The following is a 19,916-nucleotide window of genomic DNA, read 5'->3' on the forward strand; positions in this document are numbered from 1 at the left end:
TCTAATTTGCAGTTAGTTAGTATTAATCTAAATATATTTGCACATGAACGTTATAATTAAAAGTTCTTTGGTAATTTTAATGTTTGCATAATTTGGAAAATAAATACGGCATGAATAGCTGCCAAACGAGACTTCGGCGAATGTACAATGTATAATTAATTGCACAACGGGGCAATCACGGCTTCAAACCTCGAGATGAACATATTTAACATTTTTGATTTTTTTTTTATCTTTAAAGGTTCCTCGGTTGAACTTTGGTTGCTATGGAAGCCGGTTCGGAGATACTGTCAAGGTTGGGGGATTTGGTGTTATGGTTTCATGCTGTCGGAATATCAGATTTTATAAATTTAATTTGTCAGAAGTATTTATTTGAATAGGACTGTATTACATCTCTGTTAATCAAACATTTGTGAGCACCTAGCACATACAATTGGATGTAATATTGCTTTAAAGTATACCTGGCATTCATACAAATAAATGATCTATCATCAGGAAGACTGGAGACTGAGAAAATGTTTTCTCCTGCATGCAGCAGACTGATGACATCATCTCAGCCTAGGTAAAGTCACTGAGCTCAACGATGGCTATTTATTAATAAAAGGAAATTTGGTATTCTTGCTGAATATGATTAAATAAATAAATATATATATATATATATATATATATATATAGTATATATATTAGAGTAAAGGAAAAAGTAGAACGTCCTGTGGCCTCAATGAGGAGATTTACTTATCACACAGACAAATAATCATGGCAAAAGGTATATGAAAAATGGTCCAAAATACAATTACAAAAACAAGCCAAATGCAATATAGCAAGGTGTTACAGATTGATGAAACCATTGATCGGTCATGGGCTGTGCTATAGCTATGTCCCATGGCAGATAAATTGGAAGTTCCATGCAAGGGGTAATGAGCGGTAACGCTAGTGACCCCTGGACTGCTTTACTGCAGGCAGAAGACCAGATTGTGCCCCCCAGGCTCTCCCCACCAAGGGCAAGCGGTACAGATGGCTCCAGTGAAGGGACAGCCAGAGATCAGGTACTGGTACTTTATTATTGTAAAGAGCATAGGCGGTAGACTAGGGCTGGTAAAACAGCAATCGAGAACCAAGGTCAAGGCAGTCCGTGGTCAAGCTAGAATAAAAGTCGTGTTAACCCAAGGTCAAGGCAGGCAGGATACAAGATGCAGGGTCAAGGTCAGGTATCCGGATTAGCACAGCTGGGTAAAGTTGCAGGTAACATGCTGAAGATCCAGCAATCAGAGCCTGGAACTAGAGAGGCTTAAATAGGACAAGCAACCAATAGTAAGGTATGATCACGACCATAAACCAATCTTCTCATTGGTTTCAGGACACACTCTTAAATCCCTTCCAATTGCATGCAGTGTGCCGGGGATGCCAAGAATGACAGAATGAGTATGACTAAAGGGATACTGGGGATGCTGCAGGCTGCTAAACTGAGGATCTGTGAGTGATAACAGGCTGGAAGTGGTCAGTTCTATATAAAGAGGAAAACATATCAGGTGTGCAAGCTACAGAATGTCGCAATTACAGTGCCAAAACTGTCCATAGATGCTGATAGAAATCATTTTTTAAAAATATCTTATATGAAAGCATCTAATTTTTGGCTTGGCCAGTAAGGTAAAAGACAAAGAAATATGAAAGAAATCTTCTTCTCTACCCTAGCCTAAAAAAAGTTGGAATTGTTTTGTGTTGGTGCACCCTACTCACAAAGATCATTGTTCTTCCCCAGACTTCCAATGACAATATTGTTTTCTCCCAGATCCTCAGGACCATGAAGCCACTCTTGGACACACAGGGCTCCATTTATAAATTATTCCTCCAGTCAATTCCTCTCTCTCTCTTCAGGTCGCCTATTAAACTAATGACTTGTTCTGCCACCTAGTAGCCAATTAAATGCACAGCTGTCACAATAGAAAATAAATGAATATTATGAGTGAATTGACAGGGGAATCATTTATAAATAGAGCCCATAAAGATCAGTCAAGCCGGCATCACATCCAATCTATCAGGCAGGAATATGTCATAATATCAAATGTTGAATAATTAGGAAGATAACCTTATAAAAATCTGTAAAATTTTAAGCAGAAAAATAAGGAAATGTCTTTCTGTAAGTGTAATAACCCTGAACCAGTCTTCACGGTTCAACAGGCTCCTTGAATAATTAAAAAAAAGGCATAAAAAAAGTCAAAATGTTCCGTACATGAGCTATTTAAATTTTAATAGGCCGTACTGTAAGTACAACTTGTTAGCTTGAAGAACCGCGGGGGGCAAAATTCCTCCCCTTGTGGAGGGAAATTTCTTTGTTATTTTGGCGCTCTCATGGCGGCTCCTTCACTCCTCGACGCACTTTGATGTAAAGAAAGCTCAACTGTTTTGTATTGTTAAAAGTTCCTGTGTTCCATAATGAAATGACAGCCAATTCATAATACATTCAGGGCGGCTGCACTACACAGACCAACTAAAATGAGTATTAGTAATTATTTCACTCCACTGTCACTTCATTTATTCGTCAATGCAGTCGGGGAGCTAAGGAGATGGATTGGGGACGTCTTTATATCTCCTTATGACGCCGGTCTCCTTTGTGCATTGCCACTGACCCGTGCTGGAATCAGTCGGGGGAAAAATAAAATTTGTGTTTCAGCAAGTTTCACTTTAATGAAAAGGGCCCATAGTACTGTGGAGGGGAGAAAGGCAATATATAGATCAAGGGCAGGGGCATTATCCAAATACAGCATAGGGAAGGGGGGCATTATCCAGATCCAAATAGGAGAGGGAGGGTAAAATCCATATGGAGGGAGGAGAAAGGGGCATTACCCAGATCCAGAAAAGAGAAAAAGGTACATTATTATTATCAGATCCAGGATGGAGGGGGGACTAATTAAAATCCAGAGGAGGGGAAGGGGGCATTATCCAGATCCAAGGGAGGGGAGGGGGGCCATTATCTAGATCCAGAATAGGGGAGGGGGACATTATCCAGATGCAAGGGAGGGGATAGGGAACATTATCCAGATCCAGAGGAAGGAGAGGGGGACATTATTCAGATCTAGGGGAGGAGAAGGTGGGCATTGTCATTCACATACCTCGAGTGCTCCTCCATTTCTAATAGAGGTTAATCAATAATTTGCCTTTTCATGGGAAACAGGCTGCTGTTTTAACGTGGACTTGTCAACAAGTTTATACAATCATATGACAGGGTATATGTAGGGGAGACACGCAATGAAATCTATACAAATCTTGCCATTGAATAGGTTGTGTATGAAAATATTACAGGATTGAATTGAAAAGAAAAATATTACAGAATGAATGTTGGGAATTGGTGGACAGTAATGTGCCGCTATTTTCAATCGTTTTGACAAGGGGGAACTTGAAATACCTTTCATGTCTTCAGGAACCCCGGCATTATTTATCCACAGCTCGCAGTACATTAGTGTGGTTGTCAGTGGAAAAAATGTCACCCTTACAGATCACAAAAAGAACATTGGTGTCACCAGGTCCATCTGACCTGAGAGCCACAAACTGTTCATTGACCATCGAACCCCTAGCAATCTTTGGATGGTCGCTGGTTATGTAAAATTCCTGAAAGGATTCACTTCTGCTAATGGCGCTATGAAGTCGGCTCAGTACAGCACTGCAGTATATGTCAGAGCTTTAAAAATGTATAACAATAGTGTGTGACTGTGGGGGTCATTAGAGTGTCAGCTCCTCTGTACAGAGACTGATGGGACTGGCTCAGGACTGGCTCAGTGTTCTCTGTACAGCACTGCGGTATATGTCAGAGCTATATAAATGTATAATAATAGTGTGTGACTGTGGGGGGATATTAGATTGTCAGCTCCTCTGTACACAGACTGATGAGACTGGCTCAGTGTTCTCTGTACAGCACTGTAGCATATGTCAGAGCTATAAAAAATTCCAAAAATGAATCACTATTTAATAAAAATGCTCCTTGGAATATCATTCTGTCCTGAAGAAATGTTTCTTCCCATACAAGACACTTACCTGCAGCGGTGGTAAATGAATGGAAATGTACAGTATATGGACTAAGTAGAGGTTTTTACATCTGTCTGAATTTCTTCTTTAATAAGCATTTCCTGTAAACTCAGAATGTATAAATATTTTAAACTTTGAATTTGTTTAATCAGGTTACAAGGAAAAAAAAATAAAAATCACTTTTCATTGCCGAGATATTTCAAGTGAACATGTTCTGAACGGCAGCTCTGAAATAAACCACACAGGAAAAGTAAATATTCATAAAAGAAATATGATTCTAGAAATGTAATTCAGGATCATATTTGAAGTTGGGAGCTGAATAATTATGATTTCCTTATGAGCAGTGCGCGCGCTCGCTGCGTCGGAATTATAAAACGGGATGAACAAACATTTAAATCATGTCCTTGCATATCTGAATGTCTCATTGCTGAGTGTTTGCTCTGAACAACAAACAAATAAGAATGCAACTCGGGGAAATATTAATTGCTGAGATTGTTGTATATTGCAAAGAAAAAAGAAGCTTGTGGTGGTAGAAGTCTTGTTTCTGCTGGGATCCGGTACATATTACTGGAGGCGATCTGGCCCTGATATCAGAGCTGGACCTCAGGAGGAATCCATGGATATGAAACAGAATTTGATGATATGTGATTTACATTCCTGACATTACAATGTGCCGTGACAGTTTTAGGAAATGTTCCATCTTCATCATTAAAATGTTATACTTGAGCTCCGATCAGTGACTTTGCCTAGGCTAAGATGAGGTCAGCAGTCTGCTGCAGGCAACATATCACAAGTTGAGGGACAATTTACAGCAAATCACAAGATGAGAAGCTGCAGCCAGGCTGATCTATCAGACATTGGTGAACACAGCCAAGGATTTACATCATGGACTCCAGGTCAGCCACTGGACACATTTTTCACCCCAAAAACCTTTCCCTTGCCATTGTGTCCTGTAGCCATACTGGCCATTGGATCATGCCATTGGCCTAATACATAGAAACTTTCCACTTTGATGCAGTATGAAAAGTCCCCACGTGCCAGGGGCTCAGATCAGTCAATAGAAAAATAGCAGGCAACCAGTATTGCCATTAAAAAAGGACCCACACCTATTCATTACAGTGCTGCTTTAACAAAAAGGAAATAGGAGGTGAGGTCAATTCCCCCCAAAATATATATATATTTTTGATTTCTGACATTATGGAGAAAAAACCTTCTAGCAATTAACATTAAATTACAAATTCTTTCTCCACTCCACTGGTCCTGGACAGAATGGGATATTTCTATTATGTATTTCCCTAGGATCTGGGCTTAATGACAATGCACATCATTTAAGCCAGAAGAGAACATGTACATAGAAACCTTAAGTTTATATTTTTAAGGGTTTGATACCAGTCAATATCAGGTCCTTATTTTCCTCCTGGTGACCCTGGTGACACCTCGCGGTTGTATCTATATAGCAAATCTTCCTTTCTCTTGCTGTTGACCGCTCTAGTGATGGTGATACCACAATATCTATATAGGGGAATCAGAACCTCCCTCCTCCTACTGGTGACCCCTCTAGTAATAGTGACCCCAAAACTTCTACCTTTATAGGGGAATCAGGATCCCTTTCCTCCTGCTGGTGACCCCTCTAATGATGGTGACCCCACATTTCTATCTATATAGGGAAATCAGGACCTCCTTCCACCTATGGTGACCCCTCTAGTGATGGTGACCCCACAATTCTATCTATATAGGGGAATCAGGACCTCCTTCCGTGACCCCACAACTCTATCTATATAGAGGAATCAGGACCTCCGTCCTCCCGTTGTGTACCTATCTAGTAATACATCTTGGAGTTTATTTTGCTTTCTCAGCTCTCTGGACAAACTGCTTTCTCATTTAACAATCAGCTTAATGAAGCCCCCCAAATCATTTTCCTGTGTAGTCCTGCTTATCACTGCACTTCCAATATTAAACTTTGCCATAAGGTTATTTTTCCTTGAATATTTATATTTTGGATTTAGATAAATGGAATTGCAGTTTTCACTGCATTGGCCAATCTTCTAGTAATGCTCCATATTCTGAGTTCCAGATATCAGGAAAATCAACACTATAATGTCTCCAGCCTAAAGACGAACCAAACCCTCCACCTAACCTTCAGTTATATCACTTTTAAACAAATTAAACAAATCGGGACTAATCAGATTAAAGTAAATGCTACACAGAGACATCACACGTGTTAATATTTAAAAAGCAATTTTTCTTGGGTATGGATTCAAATCACTTACCTATTCCAGGCATGAGTCCCTCATTAGATTAGTAATATCCACCAACACCCGCCATGTATAAACATTTGATTAAAGTCTTCCCTCCTTCTTCCTGCGGAAACATTGATTTATTTTAATTATTTTGCTTAATAACAAATTTAATTTCCAGCTAATGCAGGCTACATGTCAGAAGATCTTTTAATTGTGAAATAATTGCATTTCTTTCGTCAAAGTCTGACTCGACTTTTGAAGCTTGTCATCAATCCTTTAGTGATTACTGACCTGATAGAGAAATACATATCCAATTAATCAAGGCATGTACCAGCAAAACCTTTATTTAGATGTGCAATAATTAGATAACGGAAAAAATGCATGAAAAACAAGAAAATGGCTCCCAAGGTAGTTGAAAGTGCAGCTTCTACTTGGAGGAAAGCTGTGCGTTTTGCAAAGTTGATTAATTAGATTTGGGCCGTCTCTGAAGGCTTGGTATTTCCAGGCATGAAGACGTTCTGACAAAGAGGGGGATTAAAAAAAATATGAAATTGAAGATTTTGAAGGATGAGAAAGTCAAGAAAAGGTATGAGTAAATACATCTATGTCTATCACCCCCCTAAATTTCCAAAAACAGTTCCATGCAAGGAAGAGGTCTTGCACTATTGTGTCTCTTGTCTTTGCTTTGTCCTATACCATCTGGTAAAGTCTTCAGAGTTGACAACACCAAAAGTTTAGGATGCTGCCCCCCCCCCAAACATCACGGCATATATTGGCTATAGTTCCATCCGTTGAACCCTACAACATCCATGGTTGGGAATAGAACTTTAAGTCATTTGTATTATCATTTTTGTAATATTTTTATAGCTCCCTAATGTTCTATAGCGCTGTACTGATTACAGAATATAAAGTATCTTTACATTAAGGGGAGGTTAAGAGCTGCTCCGAAATTCAACAATTTGGTGTGGCTCCTGGTGGCTGGTAACTTTACTTTTGACACACACACATTTGACAGCCTGTGGCAGTGAGTGGTACCGGCACGGCTTAGTGCTGCCCCTATATATTCTCTATGGGGCTGCCACAAGGAGGAGCTACTTGTAGTGTCTCCCCCAAGGAATACCAGTTCCCTGGCCTGGGGAAGCAGTAACTTCACCACAACCCCTTGCTCAGTAAAAGCACAGTTCATATCTATACAAAAGGAATGTCTTACAATACAAATAAAAATTATATAAAGGTAAAAAAACCCAACAAAGAAAAAATGATTTGTAGGGTCCTGCCCTTCAGGGTTTACAATCAAGAACAACTTTTACAATTTGCATTGTTCTTCTACTGTCTGGGAAATTGCTAAAAAATATGTTAAATAGGTTTTATATGCCAGGGACATGAATGGAACATAACATTATGCATCATGAGAGCCTGCTATTTATATGAATGAGATATTAGTGTACAGATGTACTTAATACGGCACTAGATTTTTACTTCTAACTCCATTGATGAAGGAAAGGTGCAGGGTGGGTGATGGTGTCACATTATGGTGCACAGCCTAGGTATGAGTAATACAATTTTCTTTCAATTACAAATCATGGCTCTGTTACAAAGATCATTTTTATATTAATTGCCAGCTATTTTACCACATACTAAAAAGTAAAGGTTTTAGGATGTGACACTGGCAGAACTGAAAATGTATATACCAATTGGTTTATACGGTGGTGGGTAGATCTATACCAAAAGACCTTAAGGTCATTCTCTACTAAATATCAAACCTGATCATTGTAAGTTCTGCTAGATTATCCTCACTGAAGCCAATCAGGTGTTGGCCAAAGCTTGGATGCATCATGATACTTGAATAAAGCTGCGGATTCGCAGAGCTGACATTGATTCTGCAGACTCATTATGCTTCACCCCAGCCGGACCTCTCCTTTCCCCTCTCACATCCTTCCATGTGATGTCCATGTCTTTGTGTTTCAGCATATTTTTACGCAACATCCTATATGCTTTAAGTTATACGCATCAGACCAGAGGACTTCTTCTGTATTTTTTGCTGGGACATTACCTCACCGATTGTCAGTGACTTTATTATGGATTCATAATGGACACTTGATGAATCCCTTATGGAACATTATGTGTTTTATTCCCTTTATCTTTAGCTTTATTCTTTTTATCTCCCTTTTGTTCACCTCCCTCTTTTTTTCTACTGCATTGTTTCTATTGTACCCTATTGTACAAATGTTCTGTTCTTACGTCTTTGTTTGAAAAACCAATAAATATTTATTAAAACAGAAACAGTAAATACCGTTTGCAGAGATACATAAGACAAATGCTAATTCATTACACAACCATGGAATGGAAATGTTGGGTTTGTGTCTGGGAAGGAAGGGGGTATCGCTTTGGGAGGTCATTGGAGCATCAAGTAATTTTTTTTTTTGCAGGGTTTTTTTAATGTCCAATTTTTAAAGTAAGGGAAATACAAATGGTAACAAAATGTCTAACCAAATAAAACATTTCTAGTGTTTAAATCAGTGTCCATCAAGTGTCCAAAAATGTCAATATGCACTCACCATAATAAATTGACTGCTTTAAACAATGATGGTCATTTTGCACCCATTTCTCAATTTCCAATATCAATTCCATGTCAAGAAAACACTCGCTTTTTGTAGTTCTAGTTGGAGCACACAAACCCTTTCATATATTTTTGGCCATTTCGGACCCACGGACAACCAAAACATTTTGTCAGTGGTTCCAGACACTCTCCTTGGAAAAATTAGAAGCTATTTTTGCAAGCAGTAAATTGCTGAGCACCTAGGAGCTACCTGTAAGGCACTTACCTGTCCAGCAAACCCGCGGCATCCTTGGGGATCACAGACAGTGAGGGTGACCCACTGCAGCAGGCAGCGTGGCCAAGGCTGCTGCCCTGGTCGCAGTGCGTCTCTCCCTACTACTGTTTGGCCAGGCGGCATCCCCGGCATCCCTATGGATGTGAACAGTGATGTTCTTGTTCTCAGCACTCCTGTGGACATGCAAAATAGGGCACGTCCCAGGGGTGCTGTGGGAAGAGGTGCGCCCGCTACCACGCATGCCTCTTGTACCCCCTGGGGGCAAGGCACTCGGCTGCCTCGCTGCGTGGCAGGACATAGTTAATTTGAATTCCCTGTGGCCATTCAGCCGCAGGGAATTCAGTTATCCTCCAATGAAATGGCCCCAGGTGGCGCAAGGTCATTGGGCATTCTGACCATTTAGGGGAACCTGTGCTGAACACCATTGCCCGCTATAAGCCTCTGTGTGTACAGTGTGCTTGGGTGCGTTCTATGTGGGTTGGTTCATGTTAACCTGTTGTGTCATTACCAATAGTCTGATATCTGATTCTGCCTGAACTCTGCCTGCCCTGACTTTGGATTGTTTTTGACTACTCTTGTCTGCTGCCTGCCCTCGGATTGTTCCTGATCTGCCTTTGCGTTATCCATCTGTACCACGTTTATCGGACGGACCTTCTGTGAAAGACCTTTGGTTTGTTTTATGACTATACAATAAAGCTTGATAAAAGGTTTCCTAGAGTTGGCTGTGGTTTGTGTGCCCAGGAGCATTTCACTACCAAGCACACTGTTTTCACACAATAAATGTGAAAGGGCCTTCACTCTCTTGATTTTCTAAGAACAAATACATCCACTACCTCCGTGTTATAAAATGACATCGCTAAGCCTCATCCTTTTTTGGGTTTATTGCATTTCTATCCATGAGGCCATTTGCAAAGCAGTGCTGTGTTTAGGTTTGGGTTTAAATACTTTTTGAGGAGCACTGAGTTTCTTATCATTAGATCAGCATTAGTTTCTGCTGTATATGATTTCTGTTACAATCTAGGAAAAAACTGGCAATAATTGAAATATGTGGAAAGGAGTCATTAAATCCTCGCAGCACTTTTGCTGTGTTGATTGTACCTGTAAAAGCATTTCTCCAGCCCACGATTCACATGGAGGTGTTGCATTATTTTGTAGGCTACAAGACTTATTAGAAAGTACAAGTTCCTCCACCATAATTGAGTCCCTGCTGGTTTTCTGAAAGCGCTTTTTTTTTGTTTCTCTTTTGGCAAACTTGATGCCGAAGTGACCCTGAACTGAAGAATTATATTAAGCAGCAAATTACCATAAGCAGCCGGGTCTTTCAAATGAATAACACGAACATTCACAAAAAGGTCTGATTAACGGGGACAAGGGGGATGATTATCTCAAACATAAAATTGTAAGAACAGCACTGCGCCGCTCAGATATAGATTCATGAGTGTCTAAAGAACTCCAGCCGCAAAGAGAAGCAATGGTACTGGTTTCAAGGAAAAATTATATTGTATATATATAAAAAAAAAAAACAGTAAGGTGCGCATGCGCGGGTCCGATGGATGGCTGTCGGCTCCGCACTACACCGGGACTTAAAAGGCTTAAACGGGCGCATCAATCAGAGATTCCGGTCCCAGGAGGCTTCATAAATTTAGCAGCATCAGTGCACAGTGAGAGGAGGAGGTTTAGGATGCCTACCCACAGCAAATGCCGGCAATCTCACGCGACAGTGAAGGCAGCAATAAGGTCATCTAAGATGGCGGATTCCTCCCCTGCGACAAGTCAGGAAAGAGGTGAGAGTTCTAGTGAACCAGACATGTTTGTATCAATTAGCAGATCCAGAAAGCCTGTTTAACAGGTTCCGAACCATGCTGCATTCAGCCTTGTAAAGTACAGCTAAGAAAATAACTGAACACTTAAAGAGATTAGAGATTTGGGTCAGCATACAGTACAACTAGAAGGACGCATGGATGATGCAACAAGGTTCCTGGAGGGTCATGAGGAGAATGTGGAGCATTTAAAACAAGAAGGTCTGTTATAACATCACAAGCTAGAGGATCTTGAAAATAGGTCCCGCCGCTCCAACCTCAGCATACGTGGTCTTACTGAGTCCATCATTGATCTTAACACTGTAGTCAATTCTCTTGTCCAAAAATTAGCCCCTGAGATACCCATAGAAAGATTGGAACTTGACAGTGTACATCGTACCCTCGTGAGGTCCAAGCCCAAGGGTCACTTGAGAGATATCGTGGTATGAAATAAATGCTGATTAAGGCAGCCTGAGCAAAAGAACCACTATCTTTCCAAGGGCACACTTACCAGTTGTTCATTGATCTGGCACCCGCAACAATTTAGTGCCGCAGAGAATTGTAAACCTATCTTACAGATCTTTCAAAACCAGCGGATAGCATACCATTGGGGTTACCCTTTTAAGTTGCTTTTCTTATATGGAGGCAAGTTGCAAGCCATTATTTCTCCAGCAGAAGCTAAAGCATGTTTCCATGCCTTGGGAATCTCAGCCAAAGACCAGTCAGAGATGCCAGATGGCGCTGACCTTCCCTGTCCCTCCCTGCCGTGGCTATCCACGACCCATCAATGGAGGCCCCAAAGAGGGTATCACTTCTGCCTCGCTTCAATGAGAAATTCACAGAGCAATACTTAAAAACGCTTTGTTCTACCATATTTCATCTTTGTCACCTCTGCCTGCAGTTTTGGAACAATTGACTATGTCTTTTATCTCTATATACAGTATACAGATTCCTAAGATGTTTGGTCGGGACATTTGGTAGCATTATTCCTGTCCATTCGGATAGCTCTGGTCTCCACGTTGTTAACACCAAGTGACATTTTTTTTTTCCCTTCTCTGAAGATTATGCTGTCTTTGGAAATCTTAGACATGTTCCTACGTTACAGGTTTACCTGGAATGCTTTAATGCCTATACCCAATTCCTGGGATAATATGCTCAAGTTCAAGCAGGGTGCCTCGCAATCCCTATGCACATTAGGTTATGTCTTAAGTAATGTTAGTTTTAGTGCATTGGTCCTGGTTTAGTAGTCTCTGTGTACTCAACTAGTACCTACAGATATTCCTCGCTATTTATTTTGTTGTGGGGGAATATGTCTAGTGACATTTTTGGGATGATAGAGGTTTTTTCTGTCTACTCTGGCTTGCACTATTTTGTTGAGCCGCTGTATAAAGTGGGTGCGGGGTAGGAGTGGGTCTCGGCCCTGTGCCCTCTGGGCTTAAATGTTGGGCAAAGTGCTTTTTGTCTTGTCTGATTCATGTTGTGCTAGTCTCCCCTGTACTTGTCCTTGTCTTTTTCCTTTTCTATCCAATCCTGGGCAGGGAGCATTCGGTTTATACGTTTTTGGTAGAGTCCCCACTGGTGGTAACAGGCCGCCTGTGACATGGGTACAATAGTAGTAACCATCCTTTCCCTTGCAAGTGCAAGACTTTAATTCTCCAGTCAAGTGGTCACAGACCTTCCGATACTTCCATGCATGTAAAGCTGATATACTATGTGTCCAGGAGACATTTTTCCACCTCGTCTTGCTCAAGATATTTCCTTGCATCTTATCCTACGGTGTACATGGCTTGTGCAACGGTGAAAGGTAAAAACACATTTATTGGTTTACGGAAAACTGTCCCTTTTCCAATAAATACTAAAGTGGCTGACCTGGAAGGCCGTTATTTGTTCCTTGTCGGTATTTTAAATGTCAGTATTTTAAACATTAGTATCTTACTATGCACCTAATGAGAACCAGTACCCTTTTTACCCAGCTTATGCAAGTACTACACAAACATGTGCAAGGTACTCTGGTGTTTTGTGGGGATACCAATGTACCCCTGATGCCGTGGCTGCATAGGAAAGGGGTGTCTACTACCCCTGGTAAACCTAGGGATACCACCTCCTCTAGCTCTCTGCTTGAATTATTTAGATCTGATATGTTGGCGGATACTTGACGAGAATTACACCCGAAAGAATTAGACTATACTCATTTCTCCCACCCTCATAAATTGTTTACCCGCATAGATCATATCCTCGTACACCAGAAAGCATTACCTCTGGTCCAGGCATGTAGCATCCTAGCAGTTCCATGGTCTGACCATGACGTGGCAAATTTGGTTCAATTGGAGTCCAAGGCCCTGATTTTCGAAGACTCTCCAAGGCTGGAGAGAATACATTTTCAGAAATGAAGCTGGGTAATCCAGCAAACCTGAAATGGATCTTATCCAGGATTCAAAACATTTGCTAGCGAATAGCAAATGATTTTTTAAAATCCATTCCATGTTTCCTGGATCACCCAGCTTCACTTCTGAAAGTGTATTGTCTGCCTTGGAGAACTTTAATAAATTAGGGCCCAAGTACCTGGAATTATGCACTCACAATAATTTACAAAATCCCCCAATCAGGATGTGAAACGCCAGTTAGATGAGGTCCGGACGCAGCTGAATCTCTGCATGGCTTCTCTGGTCGAAAAGACACTGATATGGTCTAAAAATAAATGCTATAGATACAGTAACAAAATGCATATGTTGTTGGCAAACAGATTGAGACACCCCAACTAACGCTTTAATTCATACAGGCTCAAAGTCAATGGGATAGGCCTTACTAGTATACCGGTACATATACTGCAGGAGTTCCATACGCATTTGCGTAAGTTATAGCAGGCACCTCAATCTTTTGACAAGGCAGCTATGGACAGGTTTCTTGAAGGCATATCTTCACCTACAATCTCTGCATCCATTTAGGAGACCATGTAAACACCCATTACATTGCTTGAGGTGACCCAAGCTTTTAAAAAACTTAAGCCCAACAAAGGTCCAGGACCGGATAGGTTCACGGCAACGTATTACAAGAAATATCAGCATGTGCTGGGATCCCATCTAGTAGAGGTGTTCAATGTTATTCTCCGGGGGGGTGATCTAGATAATAGCACTCTTGATACATCTATTTGCATGCTTCTCAAATTCGACAGCTTGGTCCAACTACAGGCCGATTTCCCTCCTCAACTTGAAAGCTAAGCTTCTGGCATCAATGTTGGCGGCCCGGTTGGTAGGGGAATTGGTGATATTATATCCACAGACAAAACTGGGTTTATTCCCAGGTGACAAGCTGGGGACAGCGTAAGAAGGGTGTTGCACCTTGTCCATCAGGCCAGAAGGATGAATACTCCATCATTTCTTCTTAGTCTGGATATTCGTAAAGCATTTGACTCTGTTATCTGCCCATACCTTATGTCCTTACTAGGAAAATGGGGCTTCAGTCCAAATTTTTGTACATGGGTAGCTCCTCTTTACACCTCTCCTAAAGCTTTTATTTATTACATGAGATATCGCTCCCGTATTTTCCAATAGGCAGGGGTACCAGGCAGGGGTGCTCATTGTTGCCTCTACTTTTTGCACTGGCAGTAAGATATTCAGGGTCTGGAGGTGAATGGCAATCAGCACAAGCTTTGCTTGTTTGCGGATGACATCCTTTTCAGTTTGGTGTCCCTGGTTAACTTGATGGAAGTTCTGCAACATTTCTAGGGTTCCTCCGGGCGTTAGCTAAATAGCTCTAAATGTAAGGCGCTTAAAATAACTCTGCTGCAGGAAATGGTGGATTCCAGAAAAGAGTTTTTTTATTTCCAATGGGAGTTGAAAAAGCTCAGTTACTTGGACATCTATATCTCGCCATTGTATGACTCTCTGTACTCCGCCAACATCCCTGATCCAGTGAGACATTGGCCTATTGGATTCATGGAAGTGGGACCAAATCTCATGGTTAGGGCGCATAGCGTCTCTTAAGATGTCTTGGCTATTTAAATTTCTATACTCAATAAGGGTCTTACCAGCTGCTATACCTGCCCACATGGGTGCCAGGTGCCCACGTGTTCCCAGGCACACTCTTTTCCAGCCATGGAGTATGGGGGCCTTTCTGTACCGCACCTGAGTTCCTACAACAATGCTACGCAGGTAACATCTCTCCTAGCATACTATGCTCCGGAGCAGGCCCCTCAATGGATGTGGCTACGCCAGTATCAGTGGAGGAATTATTGTGGCTCTCATCATCGCCACATATCTAACCCCAATTTGCGGCATATGCTGAAAACCTGAGATTCTATAAAAAAGACAGGAGGGCTTGCCTTCCAACACACCCCGGTGGCCATGGTACCATCACGATTGGCCAACTTTAAACCTGCTTGCTCGGAAGGGATTCTTCACTGTAAGGTCTGTGAAAATGTGGAATCGGCTCCCTCAGGAAGTAGTTTCAGCAACTACTGTAAATTGCTTTAAGAAAAAGCTGGATGATTTCTAGAAGCACAGAATATACCTGGTGATCAAAGTTCAAAAGGAATGACAACAGAGACTGTTGATCATCTGACCACCTTATGGGATCAGAATGGAACTTTCTTTGAACTTTTGGAGCAATTTGAAGCAGGCTTTATAAGTTTTTTTGCCTTCCTCTGGGTTAGCTATGTACATAGGTTTTTATCTGGGGTATGTTTATTTTACCTAGTGGTTTAACTTGATGGACTTATGTCTTTGTTTCAACCTGACTAACTAAGTAACATCCCAGCCTAGTCAAAGTCACTGGCTGATGCTCTAGGATAAAAGTTAAAAAAAAAAAAAAAAGGAATGCACATTGTGACATGTTAGAAATGCATAAAAGAGGCAATGTATGCTATAAATAATATCCCATTGTGATATATATCATAACATGTGCGTCATTGCTTAACTTTAGCCGATATCAGGGTTAAATTGAATTTGGCTAGTCGAAATTCTTTCTGCAGTTTCTTTGTAGACTTGGCGTTCCCAAGTATGTCCCAGCATGCTGTAATTTTCCATCTGGCACTCCTTGACATGAAAAAGTAATGAATGATTGTGGAACGTTCTAAAGATTGCAATGGAATGATTATTTCAATAACTCCCAGTTGTTCACCTTCACTTCGTAAGAGCTCAACCAGCATCGAGTCAGATGCAAATTTCACTCTGAAAATAAGGACACTTTAAAACTTATAAAAATAAAAGACATGTATATCATGAACAGAAAAAAATAATGGCTGGAGGAAACCAATTGATTTTTTCACGTGTGAAAAATAATCAATACAGAGCCAAGAAGAAGGCGATTTAAATTTATTGAAATCCTTTACTCTTGTTACAGCGTTCTCTTACATAGTAATAGAAAAATTTGTCATCTCTCTTTGACGAATAATGAAACTGTGTCCACTGCAGGCTGAAAAATTACGAGCATGACACTTGGGTTCCCGGCGAGACGCTTTCATTATTAACGAAAGAATAAGCGGCGGCTTTTTTCAGACCGGGCCGTGAAGTGCGCTAATGGGCTCAGCCAACTGTGCCGCAACGGTGTGAAGTTTATACATGTCCTGTCACTGGGCTAAAACCTGAAGTCTAATGATCTCACAAAACACAAGCTTCAAAAAAAAGTTTTTTTTGTTCAAAAAGTTGTTAAGTATTATTAATAATGATAAAACAAAAAGTGATTTGGCCGAGGGTTACTATAACATAATTAATGGAGTAATTAAAGTTTGTGTCATGTTTGAAGACTTACATTTTGTATTATAGAACACTGTTTATTCCAGTTACAACATATGGTCAACAATGTGACAACCTTGCCTCAAAATGATAAACATTGGTGACAGGTACAAATATTAGGGGTCCGGTGAGTTTTTGCAAAATTGTTTTTGTTGTAGAAATTCTATTTTATTAAGTGGAGACATTTTCATGAAAATCCAGCTAAATTTACCTATTTCGGAAATGTAACAAAATTGCAATTGGCAAGGTAATTTGTATTGTCAACAAAATTGTTGGTGGGGAGTACCAGCGAGAAAAAAGGCCCAAGTTAAAAAATAAAGTTTTAACATTTCTTTTAGATTTGATTTACAGAAACATTTGGCTTTTAAAATAGATTTTTTAGTTGTTTTTTAGAACGCTTCCCAGTCATCTCTGATATCCCACTGTACAGACCAGAAATTTTGGTGGCAATACATGTTCGAGAATTTTGCTATTATCTTCCAACAATTCTATGTTTAGGTTTATTTAGTTGTGGTCACAGTTTGGTGAAGCCTCTTTTATGTTCTCTGATGACTGTGTCCCGGGGTTCAAAGCCAGCTCCATAAAGACATAGGGTCACCAGTTTGGTGTGAAGGAACTCGAGTGTCCTGCACAGAGCCCTGACCTCAACCCTACTGAACACCATTGGAATGAATTGGAATGGTGAGCCTGATCTTCTCATCCAACATCACTACCTGACCTCACACATGGGGGAAAATCCCCACAGACATCCTCCACAATCTTGCAGAAAGCCTCCCTAAAAGAGTGGGGGTGTTATACATGTACAGGGGTCAAAAATAGTTATAATCATTAGAAACATCTGCTTAAAGATTTTTATTTGAATGCATTCACCTCTGAGATTCACATACACCTGCCATAGAACATAACCTGGTAGGTGACCCCAATAACAGTTAATCAGTACACCCATCTGCCCCCACCTGCTAATTCCACCGTCTCCTCCTGTGTTATTTAACGACTGATAGAGGGAATTGTGCAGAGATTTACCTGGTTGGCACACTCTGTTATGTAGGAGAACACAGCAATATAATATAGGGAAAGGTCCAGGTATATATACTAGCTGTATTTAAAATGCATTGATTTAATTAAATATATTTACACAAGAACAAATTGTTCAGCTTTTAGATTTTGCTGAACGATGCAATCTTTTGCTATGCCCATAATACAGGCCTCATTGTTTTTTATGCCCGGCTTGGTGTTATGCGGAGGCCCATTCAGTTCTAAATGCCTCACCATGAGCCAAAGCACACAGACAAATCAGGAGACACTTCAGTCTTTAAAACCTTCAAAAAGCAAAGTTGCTTTAGACAGAGGTCCGAAGCTTGATGCACAATCAATAAAAATCTTGGCTTTGCCACCAGCCGGCTTGATTAATATTTGCAAATCCACAATACTCCATTTACAGCTTGTTGATTAAGATAAACTTAATAACATAATCATTATTCCAACACGTGCAAAAGCCGGCTGGCCAGGCCACAGAGGATCATTTTTTAACCGGCTGTGTAAAGATTACGATTTGGCTTCAAAAAAAGGATCATTATTTAGAATGCTAATTTATTTTTATTGGACCTCTGACCATGGTCTAACATCGGACCGGGGGACTATTTATAATGTGCACAATGTTGTTTTAAGGGGATTTTACAAGACAGAGGAGAAGGACAGAAGAGAATATATTAGAATGGTTGTTGCCCCTAAATTTGTATAAACTGAATGCTGATAGAGTATAAAGATGTTGGATGATAATGAATAACAATTAGTTTTTACTAGAAACATTCACCTAGAAATAAATTTTGGTTCACAGTCACCCTGATAACATGGACACTGGTTCTGCACTGATTATTGTCCAGGGGGTGATGGCATGGGGGGACTGATACAAATTAACCTTGGTAAACTAGAACAGGTCGGTGGGAAAATTTCAGAAGTTCTGAATTTTAAGTTGGAGCCAGGATACTATGAACCTGATTTACTAAAGCTTTATAAGACTGGAGAAGATATATTTACAGGGTAGCTCACAAATAGGGATGTGCAAGCAAGTTTTTAAAGCGCGATCTTGGGGAAAATTCGGCTGTTCTCGCCTACCTAAGTTGTAAGCGAGAATGGCCAGTGTAAATTTGCCGATCTAGTTTGAATTTAAAAAAAAAAAAAAGAATGCGGGCTGCGCTGATCATGAATGCAGTGTCAGCTCAGTGTGCGATCCCTGGCACTAGAGGTTAAATGGGTTACAAGTTTCCCCATTCAAAACTTCTAGTGCTTTCCTCAGCCAATCAGGGAGCACTAGAGGTTTTGAATGGGGATACTTGTCCCCATTTAACCTCTAGTGCCGGGGATAGCAAACAGAAATCCCAGAGCTGCAATCATTCTACTGCGATCCCGGGGCACTAGAGGGGCCCCCAGTTTTTTGATAGTCTATCTTCTCCAGGCTTGAAGAACTAAATCAGGCACAGGATATGTATTGATTGTAAATATTGTCATTAGACAATGCTAGGGATTTTAGATTGTGAGCTCTTTTATTTTTAGTTATTGACATGACTCTGATCTTTAAAAAATTACTTTTTCATTGGTCAGATCTATATATAGTAATTACAGATTTAGTGCTAGGTATTGATCCTTTTATATTGTCCACCCTCCATGTGCATACTTGATCTGTGAGGTCAGGTGTGAAGATCCCATTTTATGGAGTATCCTAGAATTATATATTTAAAGTAAATACTGTTTTTTTACTGTATTTCAGGATTAAGGATATAATTATGTCTTACATATCAGGGGTAATAGGCAAACCACTGTAAAAAAGCACAGAAAGCTAGGCATTGTTTTAGAGAATGTGCACTAATTCAAATATAGCTTTGGGGCGATACTGAAAACACACAAATCCTTTAAATACATGAAATATCCTAAAGGTGTACATGGGGTTATACTTCCAAAAAATCATGGAGCTTTCTTCTAATCTAAACCAGATTGGTATTTAGACATGGGTGCAAGTCAGAAATGGGGATGAGGGGTTAAACATAAGCTTGTTGTCCTCTTTCTTCCTGTACTAGTCCAATGCCCTTCTAAACATTGGGGGGGAGGGGTCCGAATTCTAAGATGTGATGAAGAGTGCTCTCTCTCTAATATTGTGGAAACCTATAAGCTCCCTTTAACAAGAAGGCAACTAGATGTCTGCCCCCTCCCAGGTAAATCAGTATCCATTCCCACAGTTTAAAACCACATGCACACCATAGAAGTAGCCCAAATTAAACTCAAACACATATGCATTAT

Source organism: Pyxicephalus adspersus, chromosome Z (assembly GCF_032062135.1).
Source record: "Pyxicephalus adspersus chromosome Z, UCB_Pads_2.0, whole genome shotgun sequence".
Classification (NCBI taxonomy): Eukaryota; Metazoa; Chordata; class Amphibia; order Anura; family Pyxicephalidae; genus Pyxicephalus; species Pyxicephalus adspersus.